General features: G+C 41.7%; 1 long non-coding RNA gene across 3 annotated transcripts in view; it reads left to right on the forward strand.

Annotated features, from left to right (window-relative positions):
• LOC117523094 overlaps window positions 1-26,627 on the forward strand; it is a 171,006-nt gene that overhangs the window by 17,303 nt on the left and 127,076 nt on the right. For all 3 annotated transcript variants that reach the window (XR_004564416.1, XR_004564417.1, XR_004564415.1), the window contains exon 2: window positions 16,685-16,732. This is a non-coding gene — a long non-coding RNA (uncharacterized LOC117523094). The remainder of the gene's footprint in view (window positions 1-16,684; window positions 16,733-26,627) is intronic.

The raw sequence follows: 26,627 nt of genomic DNA on the forward strand, positions 1-26,627 counted from the left end.
ATAATTTATTTGATTTGTATTCAGAATTAAAATAGGCCAAATTGTGCGACATCCCTTCTTAGCGTTGCTGTGACTACCGTCCATCAGACTTGCATCAGCTCCTACTAAAGGAGTTTGCCTTATTTTGTCCATAGTTGAAGATGAACACAAAGAATGAGTTCTTGTGAGAATCTTCCTGGTCGATATGTTTCCATGGCAAAACATCAGCAGCCTAATTGTTCCATTTAAGACTTATCACTCTGAACATTTCATAGGACAGTGTGTGCACAGTTTTACAGACCTGGGTACACAGACCAAGGCCGCTTGCCTTCTCCAGAACCCTGGTTCCATGGCAGAACATAAGTTGAGACGACGGAGGTGCTGGAGAGTTGCAGAGTGGCAGATGGTCGTTGGCTCAATAAGAGCTCATCTGCACTTTGCAAATACTGTTTTCGTTCTGCTGGGTGTCTGCCAACCCAAAACCACACTGCCTGTAAACAAACAGGTGGGGTGAGCCAGTTTAGTTGCCGGTCACCTGACCATGAACAGGTAGTACCAGATTACATGTTTACTGGTACTTTTTTGCTTCACTCTTGCTTGCCTCTACTGGTGGTTGGCTCTCACTGCGGTATTGTATCACTTCCTGTTCCGGAGCACAGCGGTGTTTTGCTGTATCTGTTAGCTGTTTAATCTGCGCAGTTAGATTGATCTAGATAACTAGATAACGATTTGTTTCACAGTGTAATCTTCACGTGCCTTAACTAAAGCACTCCCTCTGCTGAATCACCTCTAAATTATTTACACATTATTCACTTTGTGTGTTTTTAGGAATCCGCTAGCTTAGCGCAGCTACTAGCTCTTAGCCGATTTAGCATGGCGGCTTCTCCTGTCTCTCCCGCACTTTTCTGCTCTGGGTGTGAAATGTTTAGTTATTCCTCAGCCTCCTTTAGCAGTAATGGTACTTGTAGTGTAGTAGTAGTGTACTTGTGTACTTGTAGTGTAGCTTATTCGTAGCTTTGGAGGCCAGGCTGGGTGAATTGGAGACTCGGCTCCACACCGTGGAAAATCCTACAGCTAGCCAGGCCCCTGTAGTCGGTGCGGACCAAGGTAGCTTAGCCGCCGTTAGTTCCCTTCCAGCAGATCCCGAGCAGCCGGGAAAGCAGGCCAACTGGGTGACTGTGAGGAGGAAGCGTAGTCCTAAACAGAAGCCCCGTGTACACCACCAACCCGTTCACATTTCTAACCGTTTTTCCCCACTCGGCGACACACCCACCGAGGATCAAACTCTGGTTATTGGCGACTCTGTTTTGAGAAATGTGAAGTTAGCGACACCAGCAACCATAGTCAATTGTCTTCCGGGGGCCAGAGCAGGCGACATTGAAGGAAATTTGAAACTGCTGGCTAAGGCTAAGCGTAAATTTGGTAAGATTGTAATTCACGTCGGCAGTAATGACACCCGGTTACGCCAATCGGAGGTCACTAAAATTAACATTGAATCGTTGTGTAACTTTGCAAAAACAATGTCGGACTCTGTAGTTTTCTCTGGGCCCCTCCCCAATCGGACCAGGAGTGACATGTTTAGCCGCATGTTCTCCTTGAATTGCTGGCTGTCTGAGTGGTGTCCAAAGAATGAGGTGGGCTTCATAGATAATTAGCAAAGCTTCTGGGGAAAACCTGGTCTTGTTAGGTGAGACGGCATCCATCCCACTTTGGATGGAGCAGCTCTCATTTCTAGAAATCTGGCCAATTTTCTTAAATCCTCAAAACTGTGACTATCCAGGGTTGGGACCAGGAAGCAGAGTTGTAGTCTTACACACCTCTCTGCAGCTTCTCTCTCCCTGCCATTCCCTCATTACCCCATCCCCGTAGAGATGGTGCCTGCTCCCAGACCACCAATAACCAGTAAAAATCTATTTAAGCATAAAAATTCAAAAAGAAAAAAATAATATAGCACCTTCAACTGCACCACAGACTAAAACAGTTAAATGTGGTCTATTAAACATTAGGTCTCTCTCTTAAAAGTCCCTGTTAGTAAATGATATAATAATTGATCAACATATTGATTTATTCTGCCTTACAGAAACCTGGTTACAGCAGGATGAATATGTTAGTTTAAATGAGTCAACACCCCCGAGTCACACTAACTGCCAGAATGCACGTAGCACGGGCCGAGGCGGAGGATTAACAACAATCTTCCATTCCAGCTTATTAATTAATCAAAAACCTAGACAGAGCTTTAATTCATTTGAAAGCTTGACTCTTAGTCTTGTGCATCCAAATTGGAAGTCCCAAAAACCAGTATTATTTGTTATCTCTCGTCCACCTGGTCATTACTGTGAGTTTCTCTGTGAATTTTCAGACCTTTTGTCTGACTTAGTGCTTAGCTCAGATAAGATAATTATAGTGGGCGATTTTAAAATCCACACAGATGCTGAGAATGACAGCCTCAACACTGCATTTAATCTATTATTAGACTCAATTGGCTTTGCTCAAAATGTAAATGAGTCCACCCACCACTTTAATCATATCTTAGATCTTGTTCTGACTTATGGTATGGAAATTGAAGACTTAACAGTATTCCCTGAAAACTCCTTTCTGTCTGATCATTTCTTAATAACATTTACATTTACTCTGATGGACTACCCAGCAGTGGGGAATAAGTTTCATTACACTAGACGTCTTTCAGAAAGCGCTGTAACTAGGTTTAAGGATATGATTCCTTCTTTATGTTCTCTAATGCCATATACCAACACAGTGCAGAGTAGCTACCTAAACTACGTAAGTGAGATAGAGTATCTCGTCAGTAGTTTTACATCCTTATTGAAGACAACTTTGGATGCTGTAGCTCCTCTGAAAAAGAGAGCTTTAAATCAGAAGTGCCTGACTCCGTGGTATAACTCACAAACTCGCAGCTTAAAGCAAATAACCCATAAGTTGGAGAGGAAATGGCATCTCACTAATTTAGAAGATCTTCACTTAGCCTTGAAAAAGAGTCTGTTGCTCTATAAAAAAGCCCTCCGTAAAGCTAGGATATCTTACTACTCATCACTAATTGAAGAAAATAAGAACAACTCCAGGTTTCTTTTCAGCACTGTAGCCAGGCTGACAAAGAGTCAGAGCTCTATTGAGCCGAGTATTCCTTTAACTTTAACTAGTAATGACTTCATGACTTTCTTTGCTAATAAAATTTTAACTATTAGAGAAAGAATTACTCATAACCATCCCAAAGACGTATCGTTATCTTTGGCTGCTTTCAGTGATGCCGGTATTTGGTTAGACTCTTTCTCTCCGACTGTTCTGTCTGAGTTATTTTCATTAGTTACTTCCTCCAAACCATCAACATGTCTATTAGACCCCATTCCTACCAGGCTGCTCAAGGAAGCCCTACCATTAATTAATGCTTCGATCTTAAATATGATCAATCTATCTTTATTTGTTGGCTATGTACCACAGGCTTTTAAGGTGGCAGTAATTAAACCATTACTTAAAAAGCCATCACTTGACCCAGCTATCTTAGCTAATTATAGGCCAATCTCCAACCTTCCTTTTCTCTCAAAAATTCTTGAAAGGGTAGTTGTAAAACAGCTAACTGATCATCTGCAGAGGAATGGTCTATTTGAAGAGTTTCAGTCAGGTTTTAGAATTCATCATAGTATAGAAACAGCATTAGTGAAGGTTACAAATGATCTTCTTATGGCCTCAGACAGTGGACTCATCTCTGTGCTTGTTCTGTTAGACCTCAGTGCTGCTTTGATACTGTTGACCATAAAATTTTATTACAGAGATTAGAGCATGCCATAGGTATTAAAGGCACTGCGCTGCGGTGGTTTGAATCATATTTATCTAATAGATTACAATTTGTTCATGTAAATGGGGAATCTTCTTCACAGACTAAGGTTAATTATGGAGTTCCACAAGGTTCTGTGCTAGGACCAATTTTATTCACTTTATACATGTTTCCCTTAGGCAGTATTATTAGAAAGCATTGCTTAAGTTTTCATTGTTACGCAGATGATACCCAGCTTTATCTATCCATGAAGCCAGAGGACACACACCAATTAGCTAAACTGCAGGATTGTCTTACAGACATAAAGACATGGATGACCTCTAATTTCCTGCTTTTAAACTCAGATAAAACTGAAGTTATTGTACTTGACCCCACAAATCTTAGAAACATGGTGTCTGACCAGATCCTTACTCTGGATGGCATTACCCTGACCTCTAGTAATACTGTGAGAAATCTTGGAGTCATTTTTGATCAGGATATGTCATTCAATGCGCATATTAAACAAATATGTAGGACTGCTTTTTTGCATTTACTCAATATCTATAAAATTAGAAAGGTCTTGTCTCAGAGTGATGCTGAAAAACTAATTCATGCATTTATTTCCTCTAGGCTGGACTATTGTAATTCATTATTATCAGGTTGTCCTAAAAGTTCCCTGAAAAGCCTTCAGTTAATTCAAAATGCTGCAGCTAGAGTACTAACGGGGACTAGAAGGAGAGAGCATATCTCACCCATATTGGCCTCTCTTCATTGGCTTCCTGTTAATTCTAGAATAGAATTTAAAATTCTTCTTCTTACTTATAAGGTTTTGAATAATCAGGTCCCATCTTATCTTAGGGACCTCATAGTACCATATCACCCCAATAGAGCGCTTCGCTCTCAGACTGCAGGCTTACTTGTAATTCCTAGGGTTTGTAAGAGTAGAATGGGAGGCAGAGCCTTCAGCTTTCAGGCTCCTCTCCTGTGGAACCAGCTCCCAATTCAGATCAGGGAGACAGACACCCTCTCTACTTTTAAGATTAGACTTAAAACTTTCCTTTTTGCTAAAGCTTATAGTTAGGGCTGGATCAGGTGACCCTGAACCATCCCTTAGTTATGCTGCTATAGACTTAGACTGCTGGGGGGTTCCCATGATGCACTGAGTGTTTCTTTCTCTTTTTGCTCTGTATGCACCACTCTGCATTTAATCATTAGTGATCGATCTCTGCTCCCCTCCACAGCATGTCTTTTTCCTGGTTCTCTCCCTCAGCCCCAGCCAGTCCCAGCAGAAGACTGCCCCTCCCTGAGCCTGGTTCTGCTGGAGGTTTCTTCCTGTTAAAAGGGAGTTTTTCCTTCCCACTGTTGCCAAGTGCTTGCTCACAGGGGGTCGTTTTGACCGTTGGGGTTTTTCTGTAATTATTGTATGGCTTTTGCCTTACAATATAAAGCACCTTGGGGCAACTGTTTGTTAAATAAAATTCATTTGATTTGATTTGGCATGGCAATGCCAGCAATACGTAAGGGCAATTTTCTGGTGATTCAGCTTGTGGAGGACAGACGGGTCTGTGTCGTTTTGAAGAGAATGAAATATTGTGTTGCAGTTTTTCCTAATTTTGTAATGATATTTCATCATATTCTTTTGCTTCTGCAGAGACAAGATGAAGTTTAGGTTTTTAATCCAAACACTAGAGGGCGATAGCGTGGCACATGCTCACTTCCATAGGTGTGTTTCCAGTTTCCTTCACAAATGAAGCCAAGAATCCAGTGAAAACTAGGTTGGGTACAAACAACCACTGAAAACAAAAGGATTTTTAAGGGATCATATGACTATATTTTTAGCCCCAAACATGTTACACTGAGTGAAACACAAAACTGTGAATGGTAGATGGACTGTATTTATATAGCATTTTTCCATTTGCATCAGAAACTCAAAGTGCTTTACAATGAGGCCTCTCATTCACACATACACACTCACACACCGATGTCAGGTTGCTGCCATACAAAGTACTCACTACACACCGGGAGCAACTAGGGGATTAAGGACCATGCCCAACTAATTAGGGATTTTCTAGTCAGGCTGGGTTTTGAACCAAGGATCCTCTAGTCTGAAGCCCAGCGCTTAACCACTACACCATCACCTCCCCAATAAATGTCTTCTTCCCCTGTGAAGAAGTAATCTGCCTTTTGTGGGTGCCACCATTGGGTCAACTGCTGATGCCTGAAACAGTCCCCTGAGGATTAACCCACCAGAAAGAGTAATATGACTGTGACCCCCCACCAACACCACCGCCAATCCACTAGTTCAGCTTTTAGTATAAGTATAAAATGCTGACATCAGTATCCACTTGAAAAAGTCAGATTCTAGTTCACTCCACCACTCAACACTTGTGCCGTGTTCAGCCTGGCTATGATGTCCATCAACTTGTTGGCTATCCTGCAAATTTTCAGGATGCCTCAGAGAACAGACCAGTCCACCGAGTCAAACACAGGTTAAGAAACTCTATCATTACCTACGGTATGTTCAGTGATTACTACAACCCCAGTTCCAATGAATTTGGGACGTTGTGTAAAACATAAGTAAAAACAGAATGCAATGATTTGCAAATCCTCTTCAACCTATATTCAATTGAATACACCACAAAGACAAGATATTTAATGTTCAAACTGAAAAACTTTGTTTTTGTGCAAATATTTGCTCATTTTGAAATGGATGCCTGCCACACGTTTCAAAAAAGATGGGACAGTGGTATGTTTACCACTGTGTTACATCACCTTTCCTTCTAACAACACTCAATAAGCGTTTGGGAACTGAGGACACTAATTGTTGAAGCTTTGTAGTGGAATTCTTTCCCATTCTTGCTTGATGTACAAATTCAGTTGTTCAACAGTCCGGGGTCGCCGTTGTCGTATTTTGCGCTTCATAATGCGCCACACATTTTCAATGGGTGACAGGTCTGGACTGCAGGCAGGCCAGTCTAGTACCCGCACTCTTTTACTACGAAGTCACACTGTTGTAATGTGCAGAATGTGGCTTTGCATTGTCTTGCTGAAATAAGTAGGGACGTCCCTGAAAAAGACGTTGCTTGGATGGCAGCATGTGTTGCTCCAAAACCTGGATTTACCTTTCAGCATTGATGGTGCCATCACAGATGTGTAAGTTGCCCATGCCAAGGGCACTAACACACCCCCATACCATCACAGATACTGGCTTTTGAACTTTGCGCTGGTAAGAATCTGGATGGTCTTTTTCCCCTTTTGTCTAGAGGACACAACGTCCATGATTTCCAAAAACAATTTGAAATGTGGACTCATCAGACCACAGCTCACTTTTCCACTTTGTGTCTGTCCATTTGAAATGAGCTCGGGCCCAGAGAAAGCAGCGGCGTTTCTGGATGTTGTTGATATATGGCTTTCGCTTTGCATGGTAGACTTTTAACTCACACTTGTAGATGTAGTGACAAACTGTGTTAACTGACGATGGTTTTCTGAAGTGTTCCTGAGCCCATGCGGTAAGATCATTTACACAATGATGTTGGTTCTTAATGCAGTGCCGCCTGAGGGATTGAAGGTCACAGGCATTCAATGTTGGTTTTCAGCCTTGCCGCTTACATATAGAAAGTTCTCCAGATTCTCTGAATCTTCTGTTTATATTATGGACTGTAGATGATGGAATCCCTAAATTCCTTGCAATTGAACAGTGGGAAACATTGTTTTTAAACTGTTGGACCATTTTTTTCACGCAGTTGTTCACAAAGTGGTGATCCTCGCCCCATCTTTGCTTGTGAGTGGCTGAGCCTTTTGGGGATGCTTCTTTTATGGGTGATTCTTAGACTACGGGCACTTATTATGTCCTTTGATCATATTGTATGAAAAACAGAAAAAAGGGGAAATTTCACACTTTTATAGTTGTCTTTACAATGAAAGTGTGTTAAGAAATTTGTTCTAGTAGTGTATGATGACTTTTTCACCTTTTTTCAGCATCATTATATGCAAATATTGCCGTTTTTGTGCTTGTCCCACACCCAGATGTTTGATCTTCAATGATAAAAATGAATGGTAAAGAAATGTTTTTTCTAATGTTTTAAAACGTCTCTGAATAACATATCAGTAAAATAATCAAAACATAATTGGGGTATTCAGTGTCATACAACTGTTGTGATTTTTTTTAAAACAAAATGTAGTTGTCCCACACTATTGCCGTAATTTCCACCACAACACTAATGTCCCTTTAAACAGTTTGTATGAAAGACTGTTTGGGTAGCTTCTATGGAGATAAACAGTGACATCAGAGCACATGTATATAGCGCCAAATCACAACAAACAGTTGCCCCAAGGCGTTTTATATTGTAAGGCAATGGTGTGGTGGAAATTACATTTACAAGGCCAATAGTGCCCGTAGTTAAAGAATCACCCTTATACCAAATCATGACACTCACCTGTTCCCAATTAGGTGTTCTTTGAGCATTCTTCAACTTTCCCAGTCTTTTGTTGCTCCGTCCCAACTTTTTTGAAATGTGTTGCAGGCATCCATTTCAAAATGAGCAAAATATCTTGTCTTTGTGCTGTATTCAATTGAATACAAGGTCTGTTAGAAAAGTATCGGACCTTTTTATTTTTTGCAAAAACCTGATTGATTTGAATCACGTGTGCTTGCATGATCCAACCTCGAACTTTCGTGTGCATGCGGGAACTTTTTCACACCTGTCGATTGCGTCATTTGCTGGCAAGCAGCCTTTGTGTGAGGTTGTGTGTAGTGCTCTCGGCGGATTTTCATTGCAAGGAAAATGACGGAACGACTGGAGCAGCGCTACTGCATCAAATTTTGCCAGAAACTGGGCGACAGCCAGGTGGAAACCATTTGGAAGATTCAGACGGCTTTCAGTGGCTTTTCAGTCGTGTGACTATCCGAGAAATTGTGGAAGAGGTGGGCATCATTTTTCGGAGTCCAGCATGTCCTGTAAGACTTCAACACGAAGGCGCTTTTGCTCTGCCGTCAGCTTCGGCACGAATTTCACCGTCACTCTTTTCATGGCCAAATCTTCTGTCACAGTGGAATGTGCCGAAAAAGTGCTGATGTCCACCTCTTCCGCAATTTCTCGAACAGTCACACGACGGCCCCGCATCACCACAGCGTTCACTTTGGAAATGATCTGGTCATTTCAGCATGTTGATGGCCACCCGGAGCGTGGCGCACTCTCCACCCTTGTGCAGACGTCTTTAAACCAGTTGTACCGCTCCTTAATCTGTGTGATGCCCATAGGAACGTCACCGAAAGCCATCTGAATCATCTGAATGGTTTCCACCTGGCTGTCGCCCAGTTTCTGGCAAGATTTGATGCAGTTGCGCTGCTCCATTCATTCCGCCATTTTCCTTGCAATGAAAATCCGCCGAGAGCACTGCACACGTCCTCACGCAAAGGCTGCTTGCCAGCAAATGACGCAATCGACAGGCGTGAAAAAGTTCACACATGCGCACGAAGGTTCAAGGTTGGCTTATGCAAGCACACGTGATTCAAATCCATCAGGTTTTTGCAAAAAATAAAAAGGTCCGATACTTTTCTAACAGACCTCGTATATGTTAAAGAGGATTTGCAGATCATTGTATTCTGTTTTTATTTACATTTTACACAATGTCCCAACTTCATTGGAATTAGGGTTGTAGCACAGAAACCTTGTGGTTGATGGTTGACTCCTTCAGTGTGAAGCCAAACCACTCCGGTGGCTGAGCAGTGAGTAATTGGGAGCCCAGCCAGCACTCTTTCCTTTCCAGAGTGGGACAAGAAGTCCTTTTTTCCAGTCTGTAGGGGTAATACCCCCCACATTGAAATAAGGATTGTCCACATTGCTGGGAGAACAGCATTTCCACTTGCCTGGAGGAGGTTAGCTCCAATGCTTTCGACCCTGGAGCTTTTCCTGCCTTCAGCCCTCTCACTGCCTTTTGTGAACTCACCAAAATATAAATGGATACTAAGATGAAGAGCTCCACTTGCATAGTGAGGGAACGCCCGCTATGACATTTTGGCCATGTGGCACATTTTTTTGGCTATAATCCAGCACCCAGCTGCCTTGTAGTCACTGGACAATACCAAGGGGACACCCACATTTCACCTGGCTGCAGCTCATAAATGGATGGACCAATTGTCTGTCTGGGTGGTTTCCATCCAGGACCCAGGCTGGTTCCGTGGTGTGGACATACAGTGTCACATGGCATTAACTTGCAATCTCTGGTGGTTCAGAGTTGACTGGAGAATCAGCCACAGGAACCATGATATTTTTGGACTTAAATGTAACAAAGTAAAATCTGTTTTAAATGTAAATTACAACATGTACATTGAATTTGAAATCCACTTAAATAAACCTCAGCTCAGGGTGTTATTTTCTTATCCTCTGCATTCACAGTGGGAGTACAACACTCTTATTTTGAAGAGATGTACATTAAAAGCGTGTGGACCCTTTAGCGGCAGCAGCTGTGTGTGGGTGGGAGGATTGATTCTCATACCGTGACACCAAAGATAGAGCGCTGTATATTCATTCTGATATTATGAGTCATGGTTCTTCTCCACTCATCTGTGGAGACTCAAACTCCCACCATCCTTTCACAATGAATACTCTGCTGAGCCAGCGTTTCTCCGCCCCTTAATGTTGTTGGCGGGACTGAAACGAGCTGCATGTTGGTGAGGTAAACATCCTGGAAATAAACTAAAAATAAATCTGTGTATGACTGGATACAACATGCATCAATAAATATCAGCGGTCTGGCCAACAAAACATAACACAAAACATATTTTGGGAAACCACATGAATTAAAACCACTAAAGTGATTGAAACATATCGCCAACCTTTTTTTTTGTAAAGTGATAACTGTAAAAATTGTTTATGTGGAGATTCAAAGCTTTCCAACAACTTCTGTTCAATTTATTTATACAGTGACAATTCACAACAAAATTACCACGAGGCATTTAAGGTCTAACCTTATCAAACCCCCTGAGCAAGACCATAATCCACAGCGGAAAGGAAAAAACTCCCTCTGGCATTTTTTGATGAAGAAATCTCAAGCAGACCAGACTCAGAAGGGTGATCCACTGCTTAGCCCATTATTACAAATGACAGACAAGAAAACAAAAATAAAACACATGTTGACCAGCGGTCGGTCCAGGTAAATCCAGAAAGTTTCTTCTTCTGGCCATCGTTTTGATTCTGTGTTGCCCCTGTTTTCATTGTCATCCACATAGTGCAGGACACACCCCATCCATTCATTCAGTATGTGGCTCCGGACGTCCCTAGTTCCAGTCTCAGCAGTAGTACCTCAGACAGCGAGGAAAGAAGAGCGGAATCAATCTGGCAGCACTTACAGCACTTAAGGCATTAGTTTTGCAACCAATAAATCAACAGAGAAGCCCTTTGCTTCACTAACAGACCCAGAATTTCAATATAATGAGGCTGAGAGCTACTTTATTAATAGTGCAGTTTAGATAAAATGAGGCTGAGACCTGCTTTATTACTAATACAGTTTAGATATCATGAGGCTGAGACCTGCTTTATTAATAATAGTTTAAAAGGAGAGGAAAAACGGTTTTGTTAGCTATAAGAAAGGGAAAATGCCTTGTTATCCCCCTTCAGAGTCACCGTAGGCACTAACTAGTAATTGTTTAAATCATTTTAACACCTCCAGCCAACGCAGTTGGGTTGCATTATGTAATCACCATGCCCAGGCATCTGTCTGTTTATTTTGGGGGTTTTTTCAGCGCAATAACTGAGTAATGAGGCTAGAGGAGAGTCCCACCCGAAAATGGTGACTGTCTGTTGTTAAATACCGTTACTGTGGATGCCATCTTGACTTTAATTTCTATACAATAAAAATGCCTGGTCTGACTGAAACCATTTCTTGGTGGTGAACTGGGAAGGCTATAGGAAGAGTATTTTCAGACATCGGGGTTGTCTGGTATATCATATGGCTAACATGGGTGGCATCTTATTTTTCATTTCTGCGCAGTAACTAAAGAACAGTTTTGTGTGAATGAACCATATGGGAAGCCAGATGACACGTCCTTTGAAAATGGCCATTATCTGTCATTGAATATGTTCACTAAGGATGCCATCTTGAATTTTATCCCTGCCCAATAACTAATTAATGCTTTGTCTCATTGAAACCATTTGTTGGTGATGTATTGGGGAGACTAAAGGAAGTATCCTTTTCAAAATGTGGGTCAACACACACACACATACTAATGGTAAAGACGCAATCTTTAAAGCACCAGTCTTTCACTATTCAAACCAGACTTTATCACCTCTACTGTGAAACCATACAGCAACTTAACACCAGTGGTGGCATGTGCTACACTTTGCATTGCTCTTGTTTTTAAGAAAACCTTTTGAAAGCAGTACTGCTGCCATTCAAAGTGTCGACTGTCACTTGAATTCTTACTGATTTGCTTCTCTAAACCATTGATTACAGTTTGCACTGCGACACAGACGCTGCAGAACTCTCATATCCTGTTCACCGCTTTTTTCATATAGAACATATGATTAAACGGGCTGAACATCTGATGAAATTTGTTTCTCTTACCACTAGTATGACTCCACATATTGTGCATGACACATCTTGAGGGTTTCCTCGCCTCTGTGCATGTGAATGTGAGTGTATTCCCAAAATCGTGAGTATCACCCATGCTTTGTGTGGCTGTACAACCCCTGGCAAAAATTATGGAATCACCGGCCTCAGAGGATGTTCATTCAGTTGTTTAATTTTGTAGAAAAAAAGCAGATCACAGACATGACACAAAACTAAAGTCATTTCAAATGGCAACTTTCTGGCTTTAAGTAACACTATAAGAAATCAAGAAAAAAAGATTGTGGCAGTCAGTAACGGTTACTTTTTTAGAGCAAGCAGAGGAAAAAAATATGTAATCACTCAATTCTGAGGAAAAAATTATGGAATCACCCTGTAAATTTTCATCCCCCAAATTAACACCTGCATCAAATCAGATCTGCTCATTGACATTGACCCTATGTGTCTTTTTGCAAGGAATGTTTTTGCAGTTTTTGCTCTATGGCAAGATGCATTATCATCTTGAAAAATGATATCATCATCCCCAAACATGCTTTCAATTGTCCAAAATATCAACATAAACTTGTGCATTTATTGATGATGTAATGACAGCCATCTTCCCAGTGCCTTTACCTGACATGCAGCCCCATATCATCAATGACTGTGGAAATTTACATGTTCTCTTCAGGCAGTCATCTTTATAAATCTCATTGGAACGGCACCAAACAAAAGTTCCAGCATCATCACCTTGCCCAATGCAGATTCGAGATTCATCACTGAATATGACTTTCATCCAGTCATCCACAGTCCAATATTGCTTTTCCTTAGCCCATTGTAACCTTGTTTTTTTCTGTTTAGGTGTTAATGATGCCTTTCGTTTAGCTTTTCTGTATGTAAATCCCATTTCCTTTAGGCGGTTTCTTACAGTTCGGTCACAGACGTTGACTCCAGTTTCCTCCCATTCGTTCCTCATTTGTTTTGTTGTACATTTTTTTATTTTTGAGACATATTGCTTTAAGTTTTCTGTCTTGACGCTTTGATGTCTTCCTTGGTCTACCAGTATGTTTGCCTTTAACAACCTTCCCATGTTGTTTGTATTTGGTCCAGAGTTTAGACACAGCTGACTGTGAACAACCAACATCTTTTGCAACATTGCGTGATGATTTACTCTCTTTTAAGAGTTTGATAATCCTCTCCTTTGTTTCAATTGACATCTCTCATGTTGGAGCCATGATTCATGTCAGTCCACTTGGTGCAACAGCTCTCCAAGGTGTGTTCACTCCTTTTTAGATGCAGACTAACGAGCAGATCTGATATGATGCAGGTGTTAGTTTTGGGGATGAAAATTTACAGGGTGATTCCATAATTTTTTCCTCAGAATTGAGTGATTCCATATTTTTTTCCTCTGCTTGGTCTAAAAAAGTAACCGTTACTGACTGCCACAATCTTTTTTTCTTGATTTCTTATAGTGTTTCTTAAAGCCAGAAAGTTGACATTTGAAATGACTTTAGTTTTGTGTCATGTCTGTGATCTGCTTTTTTTCTACAAAATTAAACAACTGAATGAACATCCTCCGAAGCCGGTGATTCCATAATTTTTGCCAGGGGTTGTATGTGCTTATGTAACCTGACTCATATCTGTCCTGCACACGACTCTGTCTCATGGTTTTGGAGGCGGACCTTCTAACAAAGAGGCTAAATCTCAAGGTTTCTACTATCTTTTGCTAGAACCTCTTTTTGAGTGAGTGTTGCTCATTGCCCATCACCTGATTCCACAGATACCCCTCTAAACTTCACTCCCATTTGATCGAGGCACCATTGTAACTTGGGTTCACAACCATTACACTCGCATGAACCTTGGTTTGCATTTTCTTTAACACAGTGTGTGAACCCACAATATCTCATGTTTTGTTTGGTCATATTAGTTTAATTTGTTAATATACATCCATTCCTGCATTTAAGGCCTGCAACACATTCCAAGCAAGTTGGGACACTATAGCATTTACCACTTTGTAATGTAGTGTTGCCATCCCTTCTCACACTTATAAAAGAACTTTGGCATTGAGAATAAAGGTACCGAAGCATTTCAAGAGTTATTTTGTTCCATTCTTCCTGCAAACACGTCTCAAAGTGTGCAACATTATGGAGTCATTTTTTGCATTTTTGATTTAAAAAAAATTCTGCCTTTTTTGTAATTTGTTCAGAGTATGGCTTTGCATTGTCGTGTTGAAAAATGTTGGCGTGTCCCTGGCAAAGATGCCATCTTGAAGGCAGCATGTGTTGCTGGAAAAGCTCGGTGTACTTTTAATGCTGCCATCACGAATGACACAAAGACACAAACACAACCCCGTACCATAACAGACCCTGTTTTTTGGAAATGTTGCTGATACGTCTGGATTATCTTTTTCATCTATTTAGCACACTTTATCCAAAAAAAAAAAGGTCTGGAATACTGATAGTTCTGATAACCCAAGTGCATCTGAGTCAAGAGAAGTTGAAACCACTTCTAGACAAGGTTAACATAAGGCTTCTTTTTTACCACAGTTAAGATCCATCCATCCATCCATCCATTTTCTTCCACTTTATCCGGAGTCGGGTCGCGGGGGCAGCAGCTCAAGCGAAGCCGCCCAGACCTCCCGATCCACACACACCTCCCCCAGCTCCTCCGGGGGAACCCCAAGGCGTTCCCAAGCCAGCTGAGAGATGGAGTCCCTCCAGCGTGTCCTGGGTCTTCCCCGGGGCCTCCTCCCAGTGGGACGTGCCCGGAACACCTCTCCAGCAAGGCGTCCAGGGGGCATCCGGAAAAGATGCCCGAGCCACGTCAACTGACTCCTTTCGACGTGGAGGAGCAGCGGCTCGACTCCGAGCTCCTCCCGAGTGAGGAGCTCGGAGTTAAGATCCACAGTTAAGGTCTAAGTGGCATTTTCAAATGTAACTCAATATTGTACTGCATGACAAGGATTTCCCAAAGTAATCCCTTGCCCATATTGTTGGGTATATCAGCTATTGATGCAGTGCCATCTGAGGGATCAGAGATGTGTTCAGCTGTGACTTGTGCCTGCCTTTTATGTGTTGAAATCCTCCAGATTCCTTGAATTCTTTAATATTATGCTCTGTACAGGAAAGCAATATGCAAATCCCTTCCCATCTTTCTTTGATGAACATTGTTTTAAAACATTTCAGTAATTTTCTCAGCCATTTGTTGACCACCTGGAGATCATCTACCCATCCTTGCTCCTGAAAGACGACTTTTTCCGATTACTGCTTTTGTACCAAACCATGATTACAGTCACCTGTTGGCACCACCTGATTGAAATAGCATCATTATTGGTTGATTTTTGTTTATTTCTACCTCATTATGTGCCTTAAATTGCCCCTGTCCCAGTGTTGTTGTTGTTGTTGTTTTTAATCTGTTGAAGGTTGTACATGTAGGAACGGATGTACAGTACCAGTCAAAACGTTTGGACTCACTTTTCCATTCAGTTGAATGGTTGTGTCCAGACATTTGACTAATACTGTATATGAACAAATTAAATTAAGTGGGCTGCACAAATCATGACATATCTTTCGCTCAAGCTGTCTGCAGTGAAATAAAGTCAAGGGGAATGTAAGAATGTACCAACGTTTTCTGATTGGGGTTGTATGTGCTGTATTTTGTTTATCCATTAATTTCATGAAGTAATTCTCTTTTTTCACTTCAGAGAGCCCCCCCACCCTCCAAATATCTTGACCACTTTACCATTTCACATCCTGCTCTTTGCTGTGTGAACTATGCATTTGGAGCCAACCCAGGATTTGTGTCCATAATGGGAATTCTGGGAAAGAGGCGGGACATTTCCGGTTTCTTAAATTGACCAGCATGTTGTTTCTCATGACAGAGACTGAGGTCATGTCATGGGTCACTTTCTCATGTTTGCTCATACTCTCTTTGAGGGACAGGATGTGGAACACTTTGAAGTTTGAGGAGGAGTGAAGATCTGAACAGCAGACTTCAGTGTGCCCGCATCGCCTCAGAGGTTGGCCAGTCATTAGTCGAGTTCTTGCAAAGCGTCGAAGGTTACAGATGACTCAGCCAACACGTAGTCTCTCTCTCTCTCTCCACACTGTATGTGTGCTCGCTGGTCCCTCTCTGTCATTTGCTTTTCTTTGATTCTCTTCCAAATTGTCTTTTTCCCTCCCTTCTTCTTGTGAAACGTTGTGTTCTGACATCTTCTCTTCCTTCTGCTGATTCATTTTGACCCCAGGAGGCGTCTCACTATGCGACTGAGACATTTGGACACTTAGAGATGTGTGTGGGAAGATATCTGGCTTCCTTCAGGGTGATTATAACATTCCTTCCATCTCTTTCTCTCACTCCCTCCCCTGCTCCTCTGCTTTTCTCTGCTCTCCTCAGTGGCCAGTAGACTTTCTGATGAAGAGGAGGATGAAGAGTGACAAACTGGTGAGTGCAATAAGCTTCTCCTTTGTGTTTTGACTGTTGGCAGGTAATGGAATCTAGAGGTTTGTACACCTCGGAATCTCAAAATTTTCAGGTTTTAATGTCTGATCTGCCTTGAAAGATCCAGTAAAGCAAAGTAAATGTGACGAATGTATTCTTTAAGTTGCGTTTTACGAAGAAACTAGATGAGAGTGAGATGGAAAATATGACAACTGTTTTCCGAACTCCGGTGACTGGAACTCGGTGAGGCACAGGTTGTTTATTTGGCTTTACTTTGAGTTAATTTTAATCCTCTTATCCCATCTTAGAGCTGCTGCTGACCTCAGATTTTTAAAACTTTGACTCTGGAAATAAGCGACACATCATGTGATAGATGGTTAACAAGCGTCGTGAGGACAAATATCTGCAGGTCACTGGCCTTCGATCAGGTTGCCCGGTTATATTTGGCTCTTTGCGCCAGCTGCTCCAAACTTAGTCGTGTAATCATGATCCGTTGCGCTGACCACACCTCCTCTGAAGGCCTGCAGTGAAAGTGGTGGTGCTGTTGTGGTGATATTGCAGCTTTCTAAAGATGGAACAACTGTGTCTATCTTAGAATCTCTCCAATCACCCTCATGAAGTCGGTGTACAGAAATGAGTCTTTGGTGACGTCAGTGGGAGTTTCACAATCTGTGTAATATCAGTAAGCAGCACATTCGTCCACACAAACACAAACGGCACATGTATTCACCTACGCTATCAACATAGAAGCTTTCGTTCTGAGCAGGCTAACGAGCCATTTTCTGCGCTCTGTGTAGTTCCGTAATGATGTCACACATCCACTGTTCCATAATATGTTCTACATTGAAGATATTTGGAGAATGGGCCGTGTCTTTGTTTGGTCATAATATTTTTATTTATCACAACATAAGTCACCCCGCTCGGGTTCTCGGCAGTAAGTCTGATTTGTTTCTGGTGGCAGTTGGCCTCCACCAGGGCTGCGCCTTGTCACCAATCCTGTTTCTGATATTCACAGACAGGATATCGAGGTGTAGTCTGGATGTCTTCAGATTTGTGCGCTCAGGGTCTCATCACTGTGTTTTTGCAGATGATGTGGTCCTGTTGGCCTCACTGGAACAGCACCTCTAAATCTGAGGCCATGGTTCTCAGCAGGAAACTGATGGATTGCATACTCTGGGTAGGGAATGAGGTCTTACCCCAAGTGAAGGAGTTAAAGTACCTCAGGGTCTTGTTCACGATTGAGGGGACAATGGCAGCAGGGGCGGTGTTGCATTCGCTCTACCGTACTGTTGTGATGAAAAGGGAGCTGAACCAAAAGGGGAAGCTCTCAAGCTACTGGTCAGGCTTCATTCCTACTCTCTCCTATGGTCATCAGGGTTGGGTCATGACCGAAAGAACTAGATTGCGGGTGCAAGCGGCCGAAATGGGTTTCCTCAGGATGGTGGCTGGTGTCTACTTAGAGATAATGTGAGAACCTCAGTCTTTCGTGAGGAGCTCAGAGTAGAGCTGCTGCTCCTTTGCATTGAAAGGAGCCAGCTGAGGTTGTTTGGGCATCTGATAATGATGTCCCTCTGGGCACTTCCTGATGGAGGTGTTCCAGGCACATCCATTTGGGAGGAAACCCCAGGGAAGACCCAGGACTAAGTGGAGAGATTATATCTCCACACTGGCCTTGGAACATCTTGGGATCCCCTCGTCAGAGGTGGTCAATATGGTCTGGGAAAGGGAAGTTTGGGGTTTCCTGCTGTAGCTCTTGCCCCTGTGACCCTGTCTAAGAAAAGGGATTGAAGATGAGTGAGAGTGAGTAAGTCACTCCAAAGCACTACACACAAGGAAGGTCGAACCTTCTGCAACCCATCACATTGGCAACAGTCAAATGAAAAAACTGACCTAGTTTCTGGGCCAGATAAGTTTGTCACTACCACCCAGCATGGCAAAACATTTTGATATGGCAGTTTGGTTACCTATCTGTAGTGACTTAAAAAAGGCAACATGGTGACATTGACCCCTACATGGCTATAGATATCACCCTGGCATGGCTATCATCCAAAAATAATATTGGAGATATATACATCTAGTAAATTGTGGTTGGTAAGTTTTGCCACTCTAGGCGGTCTTGACACACCCACATTGAGGTGTCTTGCCCAAGGTCTATCAGGTGCCTTGACTATAGGAAGAAACCCTAAGCAGACCAGAGTCAGTGGGATGACCATTTGCTTTGGGCATTCTAGCAACAGCAAAATGACAAATGAATCTAAGCACAACAAAGTTGCCAAACATACAGAGACAAAAATGTTGCAGTTAAGCAACAGTATACATGTTAGAGTCAAGTGGTTGCACTGACCAGTGGCTCCAAATGGTGAAGAGCAGAGTCTCAGTAAATGGACTGCAGTTGGTGACTCAGTGATCAATGCCATTGAAGGAGCATTACCCAGTTTTCATTATGTTCAGTTTCTCCATAAACATAAAGGTGATTATAGGCTGTCTTCTTTGTAGCCTGTATTGATTTTCGCAAAGCGATTCATTCATTTCACCAGTCAGCTTTCTGGGACATCCTAAAAATTAGTGGGATCCCCAACAACTTCCTGGACACAGGTCCTGTGAACATAGTGTGGGGCAGAGACTTTGCAGAGACTCTGACTTTCTTCAAAGTAAATTCTGGTGTTCCTCGGGAATGCGTTGTGACTTTTGCTGTGGCCAGTGCTTGCATGGACTGGGTGTTAGGTGGGGTTGTGGAAACTAGTGGCTTGAACCTGCTCTTGAGAAGCTGTGTGAGGAGACTGTGTGTCTGGGTTTGTGATTTTCTCGATCACAGCTAAGATCCAGGATTTCAAAGACTTTCTGGACTCGGCCACCAGACATGGATTGGTGTGTGGCGAAAGTGTCAAACTTGAAGAGACGTTTACTTATCTTGACAGTGTCACTCATGTCTTTTAGGTTGTGGGCTTTTGAGTTTGAGAGATGCTTGTTCAGAACTTAGTTATGAGGCCACTAGAAAGAGGTGTTCATCAAAGCCAGTATTTTTGCACGATAACAAAGGTCCAAGTCTTTATGGTCCTAGTGTTACCTGTCTTACTGTATGGTTGTGACACTCTGATGCTAACCTGCGACCTCAGGTGGCAATTAGATGTGTATGGTACAAGGTGTCTTCAGATGATCGTTAGATACCACTTGAATGACAGTGTCAAATGAACTGTTACTAGCAACTGTTAAAAGAACAAGTAGATGCCCATGTTCCACCTGGCTGTGGCAGATAGATGGTTACTTTTGTTTGAGTTTACGATGTAGTTGTCTTCATGGGTGACTGCCATCTAGAGCCCAAGGCCATTCTGTACTGTGGTGGGTGAGGCCATGCCCCACACCAGTACATGCTCCAGACCTGACATTTGAGTAGCAAATCTCATTGTTTATTAGATCTAATTGTATTCTGTTTAAAAGTAATCCATCCAAGGGTGCAGTGGCGACTGAAGGGTTAAGGCATCATCTCTACTGGTATCCTGTCACTTTTGAGTGCTGTTAAATAAGGATAAAAAAAGTACCAAAAACTTTGAGGTAAATGAAATTAATGTGTCTGTAATACTGGGTAGAAAGAATACTGCAAGAAATGACACTGATCGGCCACAAAGTACACTTTGTTTTACTGCGCTGGACCTTCTTTTGCCTTCAGAACTGTCTTGAGGCTTGATGGCATTGTATCGTATTTCATTGCACCCAAGACATTTCATGATTCATGTGGTCAACTAATTGATTTGCTAATACACATCCATTCCTGCAACACATTTCAAAAAATTGTTGGAACAGGGAAAATTTATTTGAAATATAAGGATTAAATCATCACTCTTATAGCTGATTTTCTTGAGGCAACTCAGAGGATGGATACATGAACATTTCAATGTCACTGGACATGTCATGGACTTCATTTTTCAGCAGTCATTAACAAATACAAACCATATGGTGCTGTATGGTAAACCTGTGTCACCTCTGACTCTCATGGCATGTGTAACCCAGTGTCCTCTCGATGCGGCCGCTAGTTGTTGGGGAGGCTGTCCGTCATTTTCAGCATTTTGTTACAAATACCTGGAATAATATGGTTTGTTGTTTTGTGAAATGTCCCAATGGATCATCTAAGATGTTCCTACTACAATATTTTCATGGAGGGAGAGGTTCTCGTCATTTAATCTTGTTTGTTAACGGTGCTAGAACTTTTAGCAGCAGTTGGTAATTTAACACGATAGTTCCATTTAATGAGCAAATAAGTGGCTCATAACTTAATATGCCCACACAAAAGCAAACCGTTATGAGAACTGCCACTAAGTCCCCAAAAATATGATTTTAAATAAACACCCGAACCGAGGTTAGCCTGTTAGCTTAGCTGTGCTCCACCTCCTGTGACTTAACCAGACTGTGGATGGTGCAACATTCACCTTCCACATTTGGAGTGGAGTAAAGAAGGATGGTAAAATAGGAAAACAGATCAAATCTTTGCTCTGGTTTTCCAGTGTGTCTTCTGACTAACTGTGACTGTATTTTTTAGGAAAATCCTCTAGACCTCTTCATTATGAAGCTGTATAGCTAGTGATGCAACAGGCAAAAGTTGCACAATGCACAGTTTCTCCAGCCTTAACCACAGACACCTATAACTCCTACCGTGTTGTCTGGGTAGTTGAAAAGAAGTTAGCGGTGCTGGCCTAAACCCATTATTTCCAAAACCAATATGGTACATTGACTATTTCTTTTGTGTGTGTGTGTGTGTGTGTGTGTGTGTGTGTGTGTGTGTGTGTGTGTGTGTGTGTGTGTGTGTGTGTGTGTGTGTGTGTGTGTGTGTGTGTGTGTTGTGCATTCACAAAGTCAGTTTGAACCCACTGAGATGTGTGGCCGCCCTGTTCCATTTTAGGCACGCCCACTCCGTTTACAGTAAATGTGTGTTTTGATCATCTGTGGCTCTGTATGAAGTGATGCAGTCAGTTTTGGTATCATGTCCGTGGCCATGCATCTCCACCACTGAGAGACACCGAGAGCGGTGCAATGCACGTAGGATGTGGGAAGGGCCATGACAGAGATGACTCAGCACCAGCACCCTGTTGCCGGGTAGAAAAGCAGCCAGCACCCTCCCACTCCCTTATACTTAAAAACTTACACAATCTGATTTAACCGTCCTTCATGCCTCAACCTTGAGTATACACTGATTTAAACTGTGCTCAGATAATATTTGCATGACACACACGTGATTTATACCATCCAGAATTGGCTAACTGGAGACTTAGCTGTATGTAAATAATGAATTAATATATAACGAAACTGGGTCAACAAGAAAATATTGGAAAAGATCACTGGGGTTGTAGGACAGTTAATTGACACTATATTTTTATAGCAAGGAAGATTTGTTGGGCACTGACAGCAGCTGTTTATTTGAACAGGTAGCTCATAGCTTTGTCAACTAGTCTAGCTAGTAATCCATCCTGAGCTCATTGGTGCTAACAAAGGGGGTTATTTTCCCACAGATGTGTGTTATTTGTTTGAATAGTTAGTGTGGCAAGTGAATCAGTTTTCAAAAACTTGATGAAAGCATTCAAAGTGGCCTACAATTGCACTTGCTCGCTGCTAAACAGGGCCCCCAAGAAAGCAGGCAGCTTAAACAAGCATGTTGTATGGTAGATTCCAAGAGACGTAGCAGGCCTTGCATTTTCAATATTTTCATTTGCTTTCAGTCTGATTTGCAGATTGTTAGCTCCCCAGCTACAGAAGACCAATGTTTGATTATGTCTGTAAACACAATAAAGATGGGAAATTAGAATACCTAGGCAGAACCCACATGGACACTGAGAATGTGCAGGACCCAAGTCTGGGTGGAACCCACAACCTTCTTACCACAAGGAGACAGTGCTAACCTAACAATGCACAGCTCTCTTGGAAGTGGATGGATACTTCTGAACCTAAACTGTACATTTGGCACTTGCTACAAAAATATCACTACAATACCATTGTGATGAAGTTATGGGTTTAGAATCTCACCCAGTTTGTCACTCACTCCCGGTTTGGCCACAGTTGGCCGGTCCAGTACAAATTCCTTCCATCTCTTGCGACTGTCATACAATTTGAGACTTTCAATTTCCATCAAAGAGGATTCTCTTAAATCAAAGGACTTCTTGATATCATGTGTTCATCTCTTTCTACATCTTCTCGCTGGTCATCTACCATTGTGTATCCAGTCTAGAGCTTTCCTCAAAGGTCTATGTTCTTCCATTCGCTTGACATGGCCAAACCACTGAGTCCTCTCTTTTCAATAATTGAAATGATCTGTTCAACCTTCAGAACTTCCATGACTTTGACATTTCTTATTCTGTCTCACTTTGTGAATTAATACATTAATCTTGAAACTCTCATCACAGCAGCTCCGATCCTTGAGGTTTGGGTTTACATAAGGCTAAAAAGACAGTAATTATTGTTTTCGAGTCAAAACTCTTGGGCTCAATCGAAAAGCATTCGCTCATGTATTTGCTTTTGGTTTGGATCAGTCAATAGATGACGTCAAGGTCAAATTTCTGGCACCATGTTAATATGTAGAAAAAGGACAAATTTTACGGAAAGGAATTCATGAACTTGACTTATTATAACTTTTTTCCTCTATGTAATGTGGACGTGGCTTCTCAATACTCTGAGCACTTTTAATGAAATTATGCATTTTGAAAATTTAATATACAAAGCTTTGTGAGTACTTCTATAAAATGGGGCTTCTTATTTGTTAGACAGTGATCTGCTAGTTCACAAAAAGGCATGTTTTAAAACGCACTAAATTTTTCAGCGTAAAACAGACGCTGCAGTGAGTACATATGGTACCACTCTGTAATGCTGTTTAATCAACTCTATTGTATTGGACAGATGAATTGTTAAAATTTTTGATTTTACACCCGTCTGTATATACAATATATATCGCTCTAGTATAGGTCACAACTGGAACATTTTAAAAAGATAAAATACTGCAGCAGCAATTTTCTGCCACTTTTTTGTTTCCCTATAAATTAAAGGGGAAACATACAAAAGCACCATTAAAGAAATAATGACGGTAAAAAAATGCTAACTCTGTTAAAGTTGATCAACTTGATTTAACAATATGATAGTTGATTTGGAACTGATTTGAGTGGGTATGTACTCACGACATTCTGTTTCACTGTGCAAAATTTACTGCATAGCTGCTGTATTTTCATTGTCTGTGCTGCTGATCATGTCTGAAAAGTCTAAACTAGATAATGATGATTAAAAATAATAACCAGGACAGCAAGTAAATATTATTTTAAAAATTGATTAAATGACTGATTATTCTATCAATTAGTTGTTTGGTTAACAAAATGTCAGAAATGTGAAAAATGTTAATCAGTGTTTTGTTTTGTCCACTCCCCAAAGATATTCAGTTTAATTCCACAGAGGAGTAAAGAAAGTAGGAAAATAAACCAGAAAATATTCACATTTAAGAAGCTTTGGACATTATTTTCAGGACATGACTCAAAAATTTAATACTTGCAGCTCTAATAATGATGATGATATAATTGCAATAATAATTGATGTACGTATTTAGCACTTTAAGTGGGAAGAATATACAAAGCATTTAAAATGATAAAATATCAAAACTATTAAACAAAATCAGAACAATTAAAATGTTGGGGGGGGGGGGGGCTGATGCTCAAGGGGTAAAAGCTGTGGGCTTGTGACAAGTGGATACTTGGATCAAGTCCCTATCAGATTAGAAATTCATTAAGGGATCTTTGGGTCAGGTCCTTAATCCTCAAGTTGCTCTTTTCTGCAACAAATTAGCTAACATTGGTGTGTGTGTGTGTGTGTGTGTGTGTGAGGCATCACTGTAAAGCACTTTGAGCATGAAATTGCTATATAAGTACAGTCCATTTAACATTTTACAAATGGAACTTACAAACTATCAGGTATCATTAAGACGGCAGAAACTCAAATAACTTAAATACAAGAAAAAAACATTGTGAGAGTGAAGAAGCCCTTTGGAAATGAGAAGACTCGTATGAGGCCAGCGAGGCCTCGCTTTGTAATCTCAGTACTCGTTTGAATCAAACGGGTTTTGGTTTGTTTGAACATGAAACAATGACATCAGATTTAGAAGTTTTACTACGATTCCAGTTTCTTGGTGCGAAATGACGGACAAGTTCCTGTTTGCTATTCAAAGATGAGTTCCTGTGGGACAGACGTCTGCTGGGTCAGAAGCCGCCATTGTGCTGATGTCAGCAGAAAAGGTCAAAGCTGTGTGGTGAATCCCCCTCATGCTTCCTAAAAGGACACACACTGTGTGGTTAGTTAGAGGCCTGATTCGTGTTGTTGTTGATCTCTGATGATAAATCATGCGTAACTCTGTGGAAGTGTGTCTTTGTGTTCTCGTGTTGAGTGTGATGTAGGCTTTGACATCATTAAATGTCAGTGTGAATATCCTGTCAAGGTAAAACGGTAGTAGGTCACTCGTGTGTGGGCGTGCGTGTGGGTGTGTGTTCTGCTGCACCTTATACTCAGGAATTACTCTACGAGAAACAGTAAATGACTCAGAATGTCACAGTCGAGCCGATTTCAAGAATTTCATTTAAAACCTCTGTGAGAAGAAACTGAATGTGGTTTTATGAAATATATAGAAGTCCCCATTTTCAGCTAGAGAGCACTCGGAGAGATCATCCCTCTGCCAACAGGCCCAGCACACGTCTCAAGAAGTCAATCACATGTAGAGCTAAGAGGAATACAAAAACAATACAAATCTTCCATCCTGGTCCTCTTTGCAATCCAGTCTACTCTTCACTGATCCAAAGTCTGCACTGCCGCCACCAATACTCTTGAAATCTGTCAGTAAATTTGTAAGATACCAGGATCATCCTGACAGTTAAAGCTACAGTGTGTATGTTCTAGTTGCGTGCATTAGCAAAAATTAAATGTAGCATTCATAACCATTTCGATGTGTTTTTGTGAGCTTAGAATGAGTTCTTTATATCTACACAGGAGTCAGCCCCCTCATGGTTTCTAGAGACCTCAGAACCATGCGACCTAAGGACCAGCGATCTCGGAACCAGTACCATCCCTGTACCACATGTATTAATCCGCTACGATCTCTGAACCACTACAGCCTCGGTACAATGTGTATTAATGTCATATGTTTTCATTTTATAATTTCATTTCTTATGTAGATGTCTGCGTGTGGTCCACTCGTGAAGGATCATCTGAAAGTTGAGGAATCCGCCACGTCGGGGAAAGGGATAAACGCCCAGTTAATGTCAGTGTCATGGCTCTGTGAGTCTAGAGGAGCTTTAAAGTGCTCCTCCATCATGAGGTGCAGTCACCAGGGGGCCCAAAGTTCACTGCCGGTGTAGCAGACCGAACGGTCCGCCCCTGGAAATCGGCCCGGCCTTTGCATCTGCACATGCGTCATTTCAGACCACAGCAGCATGTCTGAGACGGCGTCTCTTCACCTAAAGCAATCAAATGGATTAATGGGATTATTAACCATCAGATGATAAAGGTAAAACCTCTTAAATCATTCTATAGTCAGTTTTAAGCAGAAACAAGGCAAAATTCCTTGACGCTTTGAAATGTCCGACGTGCAGTGAACGCATCAGTTAGCAGCTCATTTATCCATGGTGCTCTGATTGCGTTCGCCGCCTTTTATGATGAAATAATGCTGAATTCATGTGGAAATGATTGTTGTACAAACGCTTCAGATATCTGTCGCTGGGATAGATGATGACTGGAGTGCAGTTTGAAGCAGAAACAAGGTGATAATCTGTGAACCGCGTCATCAGGGGGACCGATTTTTAGGGGGACTGTTCGGTTCAGAGTCAACGCCACAAAATCAGTTACTAAAAATGTGCTCTAATTTGTAAAACATAGATCGTAGTGTATT

Source organism: Thalassophryne amazonica, chromosome 13 (genome assembly GCF_902500255.1).
Source record: "Thalassophryne amazonica chromosome 13, fThaAma1.1, whole genome shotgun sequence".
NCBI lineage: Eukaryota > Metazoa > Chordata > Actinopteri > Batrachoidiformes > Batrachoididae > Thalassophryne > Thalassophryne amazonica.